This window comes from Eucyclogobius newberryi, unplaced genomic scaffold (genome assembly GCF_026437365.1).
Source record: "Eucyclogobius newberryi isolate DKJ021-1_F unplaced genomic scaffold, fEucNew1.0.hap1 SCAF_5, whole genome shotgun sequence".
NCBI lineage: Eukaryota > Metazoa > Chordata > Actinopteri > Gobiiformes > Gobiidae > Eucyclogobius > Eucyclogobius newberryi.
The window spans coordinates 31469724-31484799 of NW_027316167.1; the positions used below are offsets into that span (position 1 = coordinate 31469724).

A 15076-nucleotide genomic window follows, 5' to 3' on the forward strand; every position below is an offset into this window, starting at 1 on the left:
GAGTAGAGGACGTCTTTGGACACGATTTGTCCGTACAAAGAGAATGTTTTGGAATCCCAAATCGGTGATGAGTGGCAAGTCTGGTCCAGTGCTATGCTACCGAAATTTCACGGAAGACACTTTCCTCAACCTCGTGAAATATCGACTTGGATATTCAAAAAAGTAAGTTGCAAGATTATTTTCACATCAAGGCAGTTGTCTGTGCTATCCAATCACCATTTCATTCTCGTCTCATCATCATTCCCATCGGCTCTATTTTCATCGTCTGACGAGGCGTCAGGCTCAATATATGAGGCAGCAGTTGCTGAACCTGTTCTTCAACTGGATGCTGTTCGTCATCCGTTGAAATCCGCTTACTTGACGAGGATTCACTCGTTCGCTCTGACATTGTAGCGCAGGACCGAATAAGGTCCACACGTCTTGTGTCAAAAACTTCTGAAATCCTCAGTTAATGTGTAGATGTGCTGAAAAAACAAATCATGTTATAATAATAATGTTTCTCTACGTGTCATTTGGTTTCATCAGCTTTTAGCACGAGGGCCTGAAGACTTTGAATACATAACCAATTTTCTGTGTGACTTGTTTAGAAGAGAGAAGGAGAAATTTGAGATTTGGATCACATTATGAAGATCATTATAAAGACACAAAAACAATTTAAATGACTTTTATTGCAGTACATATTTAATGTTTCCCTTCTAGAGGCTTCTTTTCCACTGGCAATGCATTTTAATACACTGCCTGTCCAAAAAGAGAAAAGGAAGTCGCCAATTGGATTCAGCTAAACAAATAGAGTAGGCACGAGCCTTTTAACACTGTATTTGAACCCAGTGGCTTCTTATGAAACAACCATGTGGAGAGACGAATCTCTTGGTCATGGAGCAGATGTCAGTTTGTTTGAGAAGGGTCAAATCATAAGCATCGAGCAGCAAAAACTAAGGACAAGCAGAAGCATTGGTCACTCTCTCACCATCATCAATACAAGATCCGAGCGAGAAATGATGCAACTCTGTAAGGAAATTCATATTTGACATAATAATAATAATAATACATTTTTTAGAGCGCGTGCACCTTTTCTTTTGGACAGTCAGTGTAATGAAACATCTATTGGATGCTTCGGTTGTTGCAGTAGAGAAGATTGACCCGGTTGATGTCAATCTGACTCATTTCAGTCGCTGTCCCAAAGCTCTGGTCCGGGTCCGGGCACTGCTTCCATAACCGGGTCACCGCTCCTGGAAAAGGCATCTCTGGACAAGAGAAGAAATTATGAGCAAAATCAAAGCGCATCATTTGACAGGTTTTTGTGTTCCTCTAATTGTTACTTTACTTAGTTTAAAAGTCCCTGTGGTAAATATTTATCATAGTTTTACATCAGTCAAGTTTCAGTTTGTCAAGATTTTTTTTTAAACAAAAGCAGATTTCAAAGAAGGAATCCCTCTGTGATGTCATCATTAAGCGGCATTCAATCAAAAACTCTGGGACAATGTTCACAATCTGACAGTTTAAACAGTAATTTAGCAAATTAGAAATGTAATTTGTCAATTTATAACTATGTATTTCATATGGCGTTAAGATATTAACTGAGGATCGTGAGCAAGACCACACCTCCCCCTTCGTCTTCGGACCACGCCTCTATTACCCAGAAGCCTTCTTATACCAGTCTAATGCCTCAATCACCGCTTGACTCTGCTCTCCCTCCCTTGTAATATGCTTTCTTTCAGCTTCAGTCTTTTAAGAGGGGGGGGTCCCGATCCGGCTGGGCAGATCACAGAGACGGCGCCCACCCTGAGTCTCTGTCCCAACGATCGATCTGCAGTGTGAGCTTCCCTGGATCACCAGCGTCCGGATCACATCATCAAATAATTGTTTTTCGCAGATCTTTTTGCGTGGTCCTTGCTAATGTATTTTGGCCCTTGTTTACAGTCTGGATGCCAGGTAACAGATGTGACATTACCTCTGACTATGTCACACCTGCTGCTCATGTCCAGGAAGTAACATAAACGTCACCAACATTGTCAAACTGGTGAAAAATGGGCAAATCTACAAGGAATAATAAAAGATTTTTCGTAGATTTGAGACCTCAGGTGACTGTTAGTCCCTTTTTAACTCACCTCCGTGCGGAAGCAGGCAGCAGCCCCGCGCTGCTACACTTGCGTTTGTTTATTAGCGCGACGGATTGCATCATCTCTCGTCCCCGCAGATTTCCGTCTCTTCTGAGCTCGAACACAGTCTTTCTCTATTGTCATTTTTGTACTGTACACTGAAGGAACTCGCTAAACACACACCGGCACATTAACCACGCATGCGCAGCCAGTGAAACGTGCTACTATGCTGGAAACGAGGCTGCAGCCGTGCAGTAGGACGCAGGGAATGATTGACATGTGGTAGAACTACTCAGCTGTCCACGAAACGCAAGAGAATAAAGATGACTCAAACATGAATCACTCTAAATACAACTTTGACTGAGTAAACGAGAAGGGGAAAAGTCCTTATGGTTTAAGCTCTTGAAACACATTGTTCTGACCTGTCGTAGTGCATGATGGAGTTGTAGTCGTACTGGGTCCCCAGGTTCACAGTGTTTACCTTGTTGAAGACACTCCTCCATTCTGTAAATACAATGTCACACAGTGAAAAGATATTGCGATGTTTCAAGTGACACAACAGTCACTGACCCATTAGAGGCTCAAACACAACCCCATGAAGCACTGCAAGACTTTAAACACAATCATTTAAAACCTACTTTCTTGGATATTGTCCCAGAGCACCCTGATGTGCTGGTCTCGGTCCGATCGAGACTGTTCGTGGTGAAAGCCCAAAGCGTGGAGCAGCTCGTGTTGAATTGTGTCAATCGTGAAACAGTCGGGATATGTCAGCTCAAGAGTCTGAGGGCCTCCTTGACGCCCAACATACGAACGACACCTGCTCAAAGTCAGAAATAAAAAGGTGTTTCACAAATTCAAAAGTGAACTACACATGCAAAATGACATCAGTTTTTCTTTTTGACTGGTTCTTGTTAATTTAGCTAAAATACTTAACTTGATATTGATTACAAATTTTAGCCTCTAGTCACTCTTTAGAAGACAGTGAGGTGAAGATTCTAAGCAGGGAAAAAGATGGTTTGAAAGAGGAGTTAAAGAGGCAATTTTTGTTAAAAAATAAATAGGAATGGGGGTTAAGATTCAACCTTCCTGTTGTTTATAATGGAGTCTTGAACCCCTGGAGAGGTCGACGCCCAGAGAATTCGGATGCTAATCAGTTACACAGGGAAGAGAGAGAGAGTGAGCCAGGGACAAAGGGGAGACTAATTAACCCATTAAAGGACTGATGGTTAACAAGAGGCTCGTTTGATAGAAAACAAAGAAGTGAAGTTTCTGTTGAAACAAACAACTTTTTTCGTTTTTGGTCAGGAGGGCCCGCCCGGTGGGCAGGGCTTTCCACAGAATAGGATCCATATCTGAGTTTCCGGTCTAAATTTGCAGATTGACAATGACTCTTGGATGAGAGTCGAATCGTTTAGTTTTTTCTAAAACTGAGTCCAGATGATACAACTGAACCTTTTTCTACAATGGAACACAAATTATGACTTTTTGTAATAGAACTATCTGCCAACGGATAAAGTTTAGTTGAAATAAGAAAGTAAGATTTTATTATTTGCAGATAATATAATTTCTTTGAACAAAAGTGTTTGTGCGACTTACATCTCAGTCTCAGACAGAATGTACAGATAATCGATCTGATTGGTTCGGGGTGTGAAGCGGATGCAAGTTCTTGATGAGAATGACCTCATGGCTGACGTGATGTCATGTGTGGCAGAAGAGGCTGAAAACATATAACAATATAACAACAATATAACAATATAACAATTAAATATGTATTTGATACAAATCCTCCTGTTATGGTTGATCTTTAGGTTTACTCACTGTATCTGGGGTCAATCACATAAGGCACGTACACGTTCCCATCACTGTACAAGGGCCACTTACAGCCTGTGTTCACACAGGGGTCTGCGTTTCTACGAACGCACCACTGTCTCCATCTCCTGTCACAGAGTCTCCACCTGCAAAAGTCCAAAGCAGCATGTCACTTTTCTGGTGAGGGGTCAGGCACCTGCTTTTCTCATTGGTGTTGTGACTGATTTGCTTGGAATGTTCCACAGTATAGCATTAAATCTATGCATCTCCATGGAGACAAGCAGGTGACACCACCAGGAGAAGTTCCAGGTCTGATTTGTGGAGATGTGACACTTAAAATAAAACTCACACTTAAAATAAAAATAAAATGTAAAGGCTTTTGAGCAATAAAAAAAACACAAAATGAAAGAAATTCAAGATAGATTCATTCGTAGCAATAACTGTAAGAGCATAGAAAATATTGCTATGTTTATTGATGAACAAATCCCTCCCTCACTTCAAAATGTCCGAATGGTCCTCAGCAATCACATCTGTCAAGAGTCAGTTCAGTTACAATTATTTCAACCCAAAATAATGACATTTGGCTTCTTTGTGACTCTGAATTTCAGTCTCCGATGCAATGAACTGTTGGCTGACCTTGGCCTTTAATTTCATGGAACAATAACTTCAATAGTTATTACCTAAATAGTTGTTGTCCAGCTCCGCTCTCTCAGACACAGTCGACTCCTGCTGCTCATCTGTGGAGTTTCTCAACGCCTTTAACACAAAACAAGCAAATGTTATAATTATTATGATTATTATAATAATAATCATATAATGATATTAGTTATGCATTTTTCCAATGGCAACACAATTAATAATCAATGTATCCCCTGTGCTATCTTCAGGTCTGGATGACCCACAAGTGCCTCCCCCTCCCTCCACAACAAAAATGTTCATTTCACACAATCTATGATGTTTCCTCTATTAATAATGTCTCTTACCACTGCCTCTGTCCATGTGTAGAAAGTGAACAGGACTACAGTACCCAGAATGCACTTCACACTCGCCATGGCAACAGAAGAAACTGCTAAAAAACTATTTGAAACACAATTAAAATAGACCTTCTACTACTGTTGTTACTAGTGTTAAAGCTTACAAATATAAGCATTGAATGTTATCAGCTAAACCAGGACTAAACAGGGACTAAACCAGGACTAAACCAGGAGTAAAACTAGGACTAAACCAGGACTAAACCAGGAGAAAACTAGGACTAAACCAGGACTAAACCAGGACTAAACCAGGACTAAACCAAGACTATACCAGGACTAAACCAAGACTATACCAGCACTAAACCAAGACTAAACCAGGACTGAACCAGGACTAAACCAGCACTAAACCAGGACTAAACCAGGACTAAACCAGGACTAAACCAGCGCTAAACCAGGACTAAACCAGGACAAAACCAGCACTAAACCAGGACTAAACCAGGACTAAACCAGGACCAGGTCTAAGAGAGACTGACCTTGCGGCTGAAGGATTGGTGTCTGTGATGGAAGTTGTTCTTTTATATTAACCTGGCACTTGTGCAAAAATGGAAGGCCCGGAAAATGCACAATTCAACTCATATATACTCATACTTATACTCCCAGTGAGTTACGCATATGATGACCAAGACACACTTTGTCACATACAGAAATGTTGTGCCATTTTATAAATTTAGGGCACTTGTTTGGAATTTCCCACAGAGACACTGCTCATGTTTTATAGGATTTTATTACATTTTTAATGTGATATTGTATCTAACCCGTATGTTTTATTGATGGTTTTATTTACATTTTATTTTGATTTCCTGTACTAGTTGTATGTGTATTCTGTCCACACAGGATGCCCACAAAAAAGAGAGCTTCTCTCTTTGAAGTCTTTCCTGTGTAAATAAATAGTAAATAAATAAAATGATTGCATCTGCTTCTTCAAATGTACGTCAGCATTTGTGTGACATCAAAGTTCATCCAGGTCGACTGTGAGCCTCAGCCCAGAGACCATGAGGTTAAGCTGTCATAAAGAGCTGGATAAATACACACGTTTTGTTTTTGAAGCTTATGATTTATTATTGTGTTTTTATTATTTTTATTTTTTGCCAAAGATGTGAGTTTAAAAAAAAATTACATTGATCTCAAGCTAAATGTTTAATTTAGATATGTTATTTTGCTATGCACTAAATATTTACATGTAAAATGTGATGTATTTATTTATTTATAATCATTGTGTTTCCCATCATATGCCATGATCTCCAGCTCCTAAACCTGGTTTGAATAAAGACTCTGTGACTTCACACAGACAGAGCCGGATCTCCATGTCCCAGTGAAACTGGCCTATTTCCACTCATGTAGTCACGAAGAAAATTAGGGGCAATTTGTGAAAATTTGTCACAAAATGTTCCAGCAACAAACGTTATAATTGCACAGATTTTCAATTTTAATAACTTTGCCCTGGTCAGAATTTCACATATTTAATGTCTAATTTTCATTCATTCATTTTCTTCCGCTTGTTCCCGTTAGGGGTCGAATGACTGGACCCCAGTGACTTTGAACCTTAGGGGGGGCATCAACATTAGTCTTTTGTACTAAAAGTCTGATTTTAGAAATGAAACAAAAAGTAATGATTTGAGTTTTGTTTTATTTATGTTGATTACTCACTTAAATTGACACATATGAGTTTTGTTTGGTCCTATCGTCCTTAATTTAATGTAATTTAATGTGGTCTTATTATCCTTATTTTAAAATACAGTGATGTGCTAATCAAATTTTTATGGATATGATTCCGTGTTTGACTCATGCTGTGAATGACTCAGTGGCTTCAAATAGAGCATGATTTGTGAAACACATGTATGAGAAGTCACAGCCACCTCACAGCCCCACACACACTTAGTGTAGTGTCATTTTCTTCTTTCTTTCTGAGTGAACAATATGACAGCATTTTTCACATGGTTTGTAGTCGTACAAAATATCTCTGTTTCTACTGCTTTATTACATTTTTGTGTAAAATAAAATACAAAAGGCTTTACCAACATTGCTCTGCAAAATTTGTAGTCCAACTTGGAACCAGAATTAGGACTAACAAGACAGTTCATTCAGGCAGATGAAGAGCTGTTCATCTAGAGTAGAGAGAGTTCCTCCAAGCAGTTGAGTAGCATCCGGATCCACAAGTCAGCACCTGCGCTGCCTGAAACAGAAGCACTTCTCAAGAGGAGTGGAAGAAGGACAATGAACAGACACAGGTGAACTAAAACATAAAATATTGTTGATAGTAAAAGTAGTCAGAAGCAGAGGATAGTGCCCAAGCTGCTATCCTTCCCACAGCAGAGTTGCTCCTAGGGCAGCGTAGCTGAAACTGTAGGTTTATATTTCTGTTCCTAACTGGCCTGACCATAAGCGATGTCAAAGAGGAGCGTTTTAAGCCTGGACTTAAATGAAGAGACGTGTTGGCATCTTTAACATGGACACGAGCTGATTCCATAACACAGGCTAAACGCTCTACCTCCTACTGTGCTTTTAGAGACTCTTGGGACCACCAGAAGGCCAGCATTTTGAGAGCTTTGTTTGGATGATATGGTTCTATAGCATCTTTGAGGTAGGATGGAGCCATGTCATTTATGGCTTTGGAGGTCAGGAGTAGAATTTTAAATTTGATTCTAAACTCGACGGGGAGCCCGGGGAAGAGACTCCAGCACCGGCGTAATGTGCTCTCTTCTTTTAGTTCCTGTTAGTAATCGTGCTGCTGCATTTTGAACCAGTTGAAAGCTTTTTACAGAGCTTTTAGGACACGCTGTGAGCAGGAGTTACAGTAGTCTAATCTAGACGTTAAAAATGCATGGATACGTTTTTCAGCATCTCTTTTAGGCAGGATTCTTCTGATTTTGGCTATGTTGCGCAAATGGAAATAGGCTGTTTTACAGGCTTGATTTATATGCGCTTTAAATGAGAGCTCCTGGTCAAATAAGACCCCAAGCTTTCCTACAGTAGAACTGGAGGCAACACTGACATTGTCCAGTGTGACTATCTGCTCAGATAAAGCGTCTTGCAGACGTTTAGGGCCTAGAACAACAACCTCGTTTTTTTCAGGGTTAAGAAGCAGATAGTTAAGTGTCATCCAGGTTTTTATATCCTTCACACAAGCACTAAGTCTGTCTACTTGATCGCTCTGATCAGGTTTCATTGATAAATACAGCTGAGTGTCATCTGCATAGCAGTGGAAGTTAATGCCATGCTTTCTGATAATGTTACCTAACGGCAGCATATAGAGTAAACAGAACTGGACCGAGTACTGACCCCTGCGGAGCACCCTAAGTTACTTTAGAACAGGGGTGCCCACACATTTTCGGCTCACGAGCTACTTTTATATTCGACAAAGCCCAAAGATCTACCTACAGATCTAAATTATTGTATAATTTAGTATTATTTTTATTTTCAGTATTAAACAGGTTTTTATTTTTGTTTGACCATAATGAGGCGATAGAAACATAATGTAGGCTTTCATTAATAGCCTAATATTGTTTATCATATACAAATTTGCAATATAAAAAGGAGAGAGAAAATCTGCAATTTAACTAGACCATTTAATACAAAAAATTAAATATACTGACCACAACTACGCTAAATGATAGAAGGTTGAGTTTAACCAGAACTTCATCTCTCCTTCAGATCTGTTCTTGAATAGGCCTGTCAGAATATGACCAATGCCTTTAAAGTGCCTATGACTGGTTATACTCATTTAAAGAGTACCTATTACATTTTATTACATCTATATATATATATATATATATATATATATATATATATATATATATATATATATATATATATATAAATGTAGCAATATTACATTTTAAATGTAGATAAAATGATTGCCTACTCCTGAGTATGACTAATTTTTTTAAAAAGTTTATAATTTTACTTAAACTGGGCTCCACCATGTAAATTTCAGGCCAGTTTTATGTTTACGTCACTCCTTTGGAAGTCAGTGTTACTCAAGATTTAAGATACACCATTAATAATAGTTTGTGTTTCAGTCTTATTTGTGATTTGCAAGTCTGTGCTGACATCATCACTCAGACACACAATACTCTGACGGGGGTGAAGTGTCTTGCCCGAGGACATCTCAGAAGGATCTGCAATGATCAGAACAGGGATCAAACTAACCCTAAACTTTAGGTCCTTCCCACTTCACACAAACATTCCTCGCTTCTCTTGCATATGTAGACTTATGGACACAAATTGTGGGAGCATTTCGTGCCTCTGTAGTTCATCGTTTCGGCGTGAGTCCATAGGGGACACGCCTTCATTTCTTGCCATAATAAATAATCAGACCTTTCCAAACTAGAAGAGTCCCTCTTGTTCAAACAGGAAACGTCCATTTACACAGCAGCTACCTCTGGCTCCTCCCTCTTCTCGGCGCTCCATCTGGCTCTGATTTGGGTTTAACAGGGGCAGAATGGACCATCAAACTCTGCCAAAACTTCCCCCCTTATATTCATTTAACTTCCTTGGGCAAATATTAACTTCAGAGGAGTTAAAGTGAGTGAGCTGAGCAGAGAGGAATGAGAGCGAGACGGAGGGAGGGGCAGAAGACCTCAAGAAGACAAATGGACTCCAGATCTTGTACAGTAAATGTTTTCTGGAAACATGAAAAGTTTGAGGTAAAAAACAAATGTACTGTTTTTGAGAACTTTTAGGCTAAATAAAGCAAAATGGTAATCTGGTTATTCATCTATTGTTTCAGTGACATTGAAGTAGTTTTCTTTTACAAACGCATGCTCAAAATTACAATAAAAAAGACAAAAAAATATTTTTGTCTTTTTCGATACAAGGTTTTTTCATATTGCTTCTAGTGAGGGCCGGATCGATCCCAAATATTGATACATTGATACTGACAGAGGTATCAAAAAGTACTGATACATTGATACTTAAAGTTTATTGAAAAAAATAAACAATTATTTTTTTTTTAATTAAAGAAAATAGTTTATATCGTTTATATTTCAGGCTTTCTGCACATATATTTACTTTTTATATTAGTTCCAGCAGAGGTGGAAAGAAAATAAGGATAGCCATAGTAAACATCAATTTTACTACAGAACTCACTGGTATCGGATCGATATTTGTAAATGAAAAGTGGTATCGGATCATATAAAAAATCACATCGAATCAAAATTAGCCCATCACTTTTCATCACTTTTTTATTTTTTATTAATCTTATATATATTCAACTAACATGAAATATTGGTGAGGAAAAGGATTGACACAATGCATTTATTTAAAGTCAACAATGCGGATTTGGCATTTGAATTTCCACATTTGCCTGTATAAAAATCCCAAATCCAGTTGGTGTTTGGCGGCTGTTTCTTCATCCCAAACGGACACATCCCAAACAGGTGCAAGAGTCTGAGGTGTGTTGGTTTCTGCCGGCACAGGTCGGGGTCAATTGGTCCTAGTGCAACACAGATCTGAATGAATCGTGCGGCGGACCAGTGCGAAAATGGAAACTCCCACTGATGCAACGAGGCAGCGAAGGCAACACCTGCTTCAGAGCCTGTAACTATGGCGAAAACCACATCATTTTCAATCTAATTGTCCCTGCCAGAGATAATATGCTCTGAGCTGTATTCGTTCTGTCCAGTTTTTACAGTTTTAACCTGAAACTGGCCTGACTTTCAGTTTCAGACTAAAACTCCTCCATTTAGAGCAGGATTTATTGCAGGATTTATTGCTCACTTTCAAAAACAGTTTCCAGATCAAACTTTTTTTTAAATCTTCGAATGAGGGATTACTCCGACTCAAAAACACAATAATAAATAAAGTCTTGTGTGAATGTGAATCTTTTGTCATTAAATAGATTAAATGACTCCTGCTGAACTTGACTGGTTTGTTTTTATATGTATTTACAAATCTATTTATGTCATTATTTATCACATCTTCTTCCACTTCCTTCCACTGGGTCGCATTGCGGGCTTAAAGGTGCACTAGGGTTCGTCGCCTGCTTGTCACGTGAAAATGTTAATGCTTTTTCTGGACTTTTCCTCAGTGCGGTATTAAACTTTTCCATCTTTATTCAACTACAGGTGTTTTTACAGTTTTATGACATTTTGTGGAACATCCAGGATTATTCTCCACCATAAAAGTTACATAATGTCCCTTTAAATAACACATTATTTGCATTATTGGCCTTTAAACAGGATCTTGTACCTTGATTTTGGCATCTCATGTTTTACAATAAACCACTTAACGTTATCCAGATCAGACGTTTCCCACATCAGGAATTGCATCATGTGCCGCTCCTCGTTTCACACTGCGCACTTGTGTTAGTAACCAACTACTGGCAGCAGAGGGAATTACAAGGAGACATAAGCAAACGTAGATTTCTGCAGATGATTTATTGATTTAAAAACAGCAGAGTAGATCAGGATCTGCAGAAGATGTTTCTGATGAGGGAACAATGTTATAACACGGTAGAAAGCTCGGAAAGGTCCATTTTGTTTAATATGTGGCTTTTGAGACAGATTTAGAGACACACACGTCATATTTTTGCTATAAATACCGTATTTTCCGGACTATAAGTCGCACCGGAGTATAAATCGCACCAGCCAAAAATGCATAATAGCAAAGAAAAAAACATATGTAAGTTGCACTGGAGTATGAAATGCGGTTGCAAGTGTGAAAATAACAAATAATATCACATATAAGTTGCTTCCGAGTATAAGTATAAGTCGCACCCCGGCCAAAACTATGAAAAAAGGTGCGACTTATAGTCCAGAAAATACGGTACATGACATTTTTTTTCTCTTTTATTAAACTTATAGCTTAGACAAACTTTTTTTTGATCCACAAGGGAAATTACTTGGACATAAAAACTTCATCATACGTCTGCTGCGGCGCTGCACGGGAGATTTTTCGGGAGAAGAAGACGAGAGGCAGCAAAAGTATGAAATAAAAAGTAAAATGTGCAGCAGCATCTGGCAGCGATTTGCCTGACGAGGTATCTCCCACTGCACCGTGCGCTCCCCCGACAGACTCAAGGAACTGCGGGACGTGAACGCTGCCAGGAAAAACACAAGCGCAAACGGAGACGAGGACGGGGGGTGAACAAAACCAGTCTAAGAGCAGCTGCAGGGCCGGAGGAACGTGCAGGGTCGGAAAATAAACAGAGAAATCACCAGTAGGAGATGGGGTCTGTGAGCTTCACTGTGGGACCTGCATATGGAGGCTTCCATCGTGAGCCGGGATTAGATTCTCCTGCGAACGTGGGAGACATCGAACCTTGTCGCTTGTGCTTGTACTTTCCTGTGAAAACTGCAACGATTCATTTGCATTACTGTGACAAATAATCGTTGACTACTGTAATAATTGGTAGTCGTTATATGGACTATACAAGCTGTACAACATGTGCAAAAAGACACAAGACAATCAACTGCATTGTTAAAGCAAAATGTCATAAAAAGATTGGGATTTGAATCAATAGTGTACTTTCTTTGTAAACATTATTTGAGCAGAAGCGTCGTGTTTTTGCGTGTTTTTACCTTTATGTAGTGAAAATGCCTTTTTAAAAATGTCAGTGTACGACAAGACGACTAATCAAAAGTGAAAAAGAAAGAAAAATCCATCACCGCAAACTAGTTGAGGACTAAAGTAATTGTTAGTTGCAGCTCTTCTTCCCAGTCTAGCAGTAGATTTGTTATGTTTTCATTAGGATCTGAAAATAAATGTTAAAGTGAATAAATGTGTTATCAAAGAGTTTTAAACCAGTCATTATTTTAGTCAAAGTCAACAGTCGAGGTCAAAAGGTGAAACATTTCCTATGGGGAAAAAACATATAGATTATAATATTTCATCATCTCTTACCCTTTTGCCACAGTTTCAGCTTGTGATATGACCCACCACTGTAAAGAAAGAACAATCAGGTTTTACACGTTTAACAAATCTATCACACTGGAATGTTCCACAGTCTTACAGGTGTTTTAAATCTCTGAGGGGCTCTCCTCTCCACAGATCCGGTGCTCTCTCTTCTGCCTCGTCTCTGAAAGTCTCCACAGGAAGTGTTTCATGTTTGTGGACATTTCAATGTAAATGTGTCTTTTTATAGATCACAAACTAAACCTCCAAAGTCATGTTTGCACTTCATACATGAAGTGACCTGTATCTTGGTTAAGAAGTCACTTTGTCGCCGTGAGGCATTTAATGTCATATTGTGCAAAGTAATAACATGCACACGGAGACAAGCAAGTGACCAGAAAAGTAACCTTTATGTCTCTATGGCGATTTGAGAACGCAGGCGGAAGTGCGCATGCGCACTCCCCCGTGTGGACTGATACAACACACACATGCGTTTGTTTAGTAGCGCGAAGGATCGCATCGCATCTCTCGTCTCCCGTAGATTTTCGTCTCTTCATGAGTCAGCTCGAACTGTCTTTCGCCGTCCTAATTTTGTCCCGTACACTGAGGGAACTATATTATGATAGATCAATGCGCTTAAACATGAGGAAACGTGCTGCTCATGGGGACGAGCCGCACGCGGCTGCAGGTGAGCGTTAGGTGCGTTTTATGATTGATACGTGGCAGGACTAATCGGCAGTCCACGCCACGAGGAAATAAGACTCAGATTTGGGCCAAAAAAATCGTCCATTACGCCTTTAATGTGACAAATCCAACCATCTATTTTTATTATTTATGTCTTGTCTTTTATTTGACCAGACTTTTACATATTTAGAGTAACTCAAAACTCAAAGGGTGATGGAAGAAGTAGTGATTTTTGTACAGAAACAGGAACAAAAATGAGTTTGCTCTAAGTCGGCTCCTCACCTCAAACTATGAAAGTGCCATGAACACGTACTTGTTTTAAGTACTTGAATGTAGTGTAGAAAGTACAGACATTTTACTTTGAACCCATGGTACTCCAGTAATATTAACACAGAATCATTATTACTTTTACTTATATCATTGAAAGTAATTGTACTCTGAGTTGACTACAATTCCCCCTGATCAAGTTCATTTGCAAAAACAGCAACGAGCCATTTCAAAACTTGCAGTTTACTCTTCGTAGGGCAATGTTCTCCACAGCCAAATGTATTTCACAGCCACCTAAACGCTATTACAGTCCTCCCCGACAACAGTCCTCCCCGACAACAGCCTCTCTAAATGGTGTTCATTCTGCAGAAGATGGTGATAAAAAGTATATTGATTATTTTTCAAAATGGGTAAAAATCTGCGTTTGCAATGTCGCTCTACAAACATAAAGCTTTACTCTTTGCAGTCGTATTATCCACAACCGAGCGTTGTTATTCCTGCAGACAGAGAGAGAGAGAAGGGATGATCTAATGTGGCGCTCAGGAGTTCACTTGAGGACTGCGTGGTTATGGGAGGACACCGGCAGACGGATCCCGTGTCTTCGTTTCCTCCTCATCAGTGGAATAAAAAGCTGCTCCATACGTTTGCTCATCCACACGACCTTTGTTAACACGAGCAGGATCAGAGTGATTCATTGTCCTGGTTTTATTGGATATTTTAGACCGCTGCGATAAAGGCCAACTTCATTATTCACTCAGAGCATGGTTCACAAAGTTTATGTAGTCAAAATTTGACAAGTAGTGACCCGGGGATGGTGATAATGGTTTAGGGTTTAAGGTTCGGTGTAATAGCCTTGGTCTGTTGAACTTTTGCAAACTCGGAGCGGCTCGATGATCAGACTGTGTGAATAATGCATGAAAAGCGCTGTAAAAGTCGCCTGGGATTCGGACTAGACACTTGAAGGTGTCAGCGCGGTCACTGCTTAATCTCCCCGACTTCAGATGGGTGTGATTGACAGGTGGATTAGCCAATCAGGGACACGCTCATTGGCAAGGAACTGAAAAAACGCTGAGGATTTCTGCAGAATCAATGAGTGAAGCGGAAAAGGCTGTTCGTCTGAGGTGAGGGAGGTTTGTTCTAAATGATAAATGACAGATGAGCTCTTCTGTTTCACATGTGTTACTGAAATAAACACACCTGCATGTTTGGCTCAAGGCGTGATGTGAGATGGAGATATTTCATTCAAGACCAATGAATCCTTATACTTGTAGGAAATGCAAACTGCTGGAGAAACTGTGGCACGAGGCAAACCACTATCACGTGTTTTAGGACTGTCCTGGTGCACTGCAGACT

The 15076-nt window shown here is 39.6% G+C and overlaps 1 pseudogene; it reads right to left on the bottom strand.

Annotated features, from left to right (window-relative positions):
* Positions 1 to 1101: 1101 nt before the first annotated feature.
* Positions 1102 to 14375, bottom strand: LOC140380728 (high choriolytic enzyme 1-like; annotated as a pseudogene).
* Between the last annotated feature and the right edge of the window lie 701 nt (positions 14376 to 15076).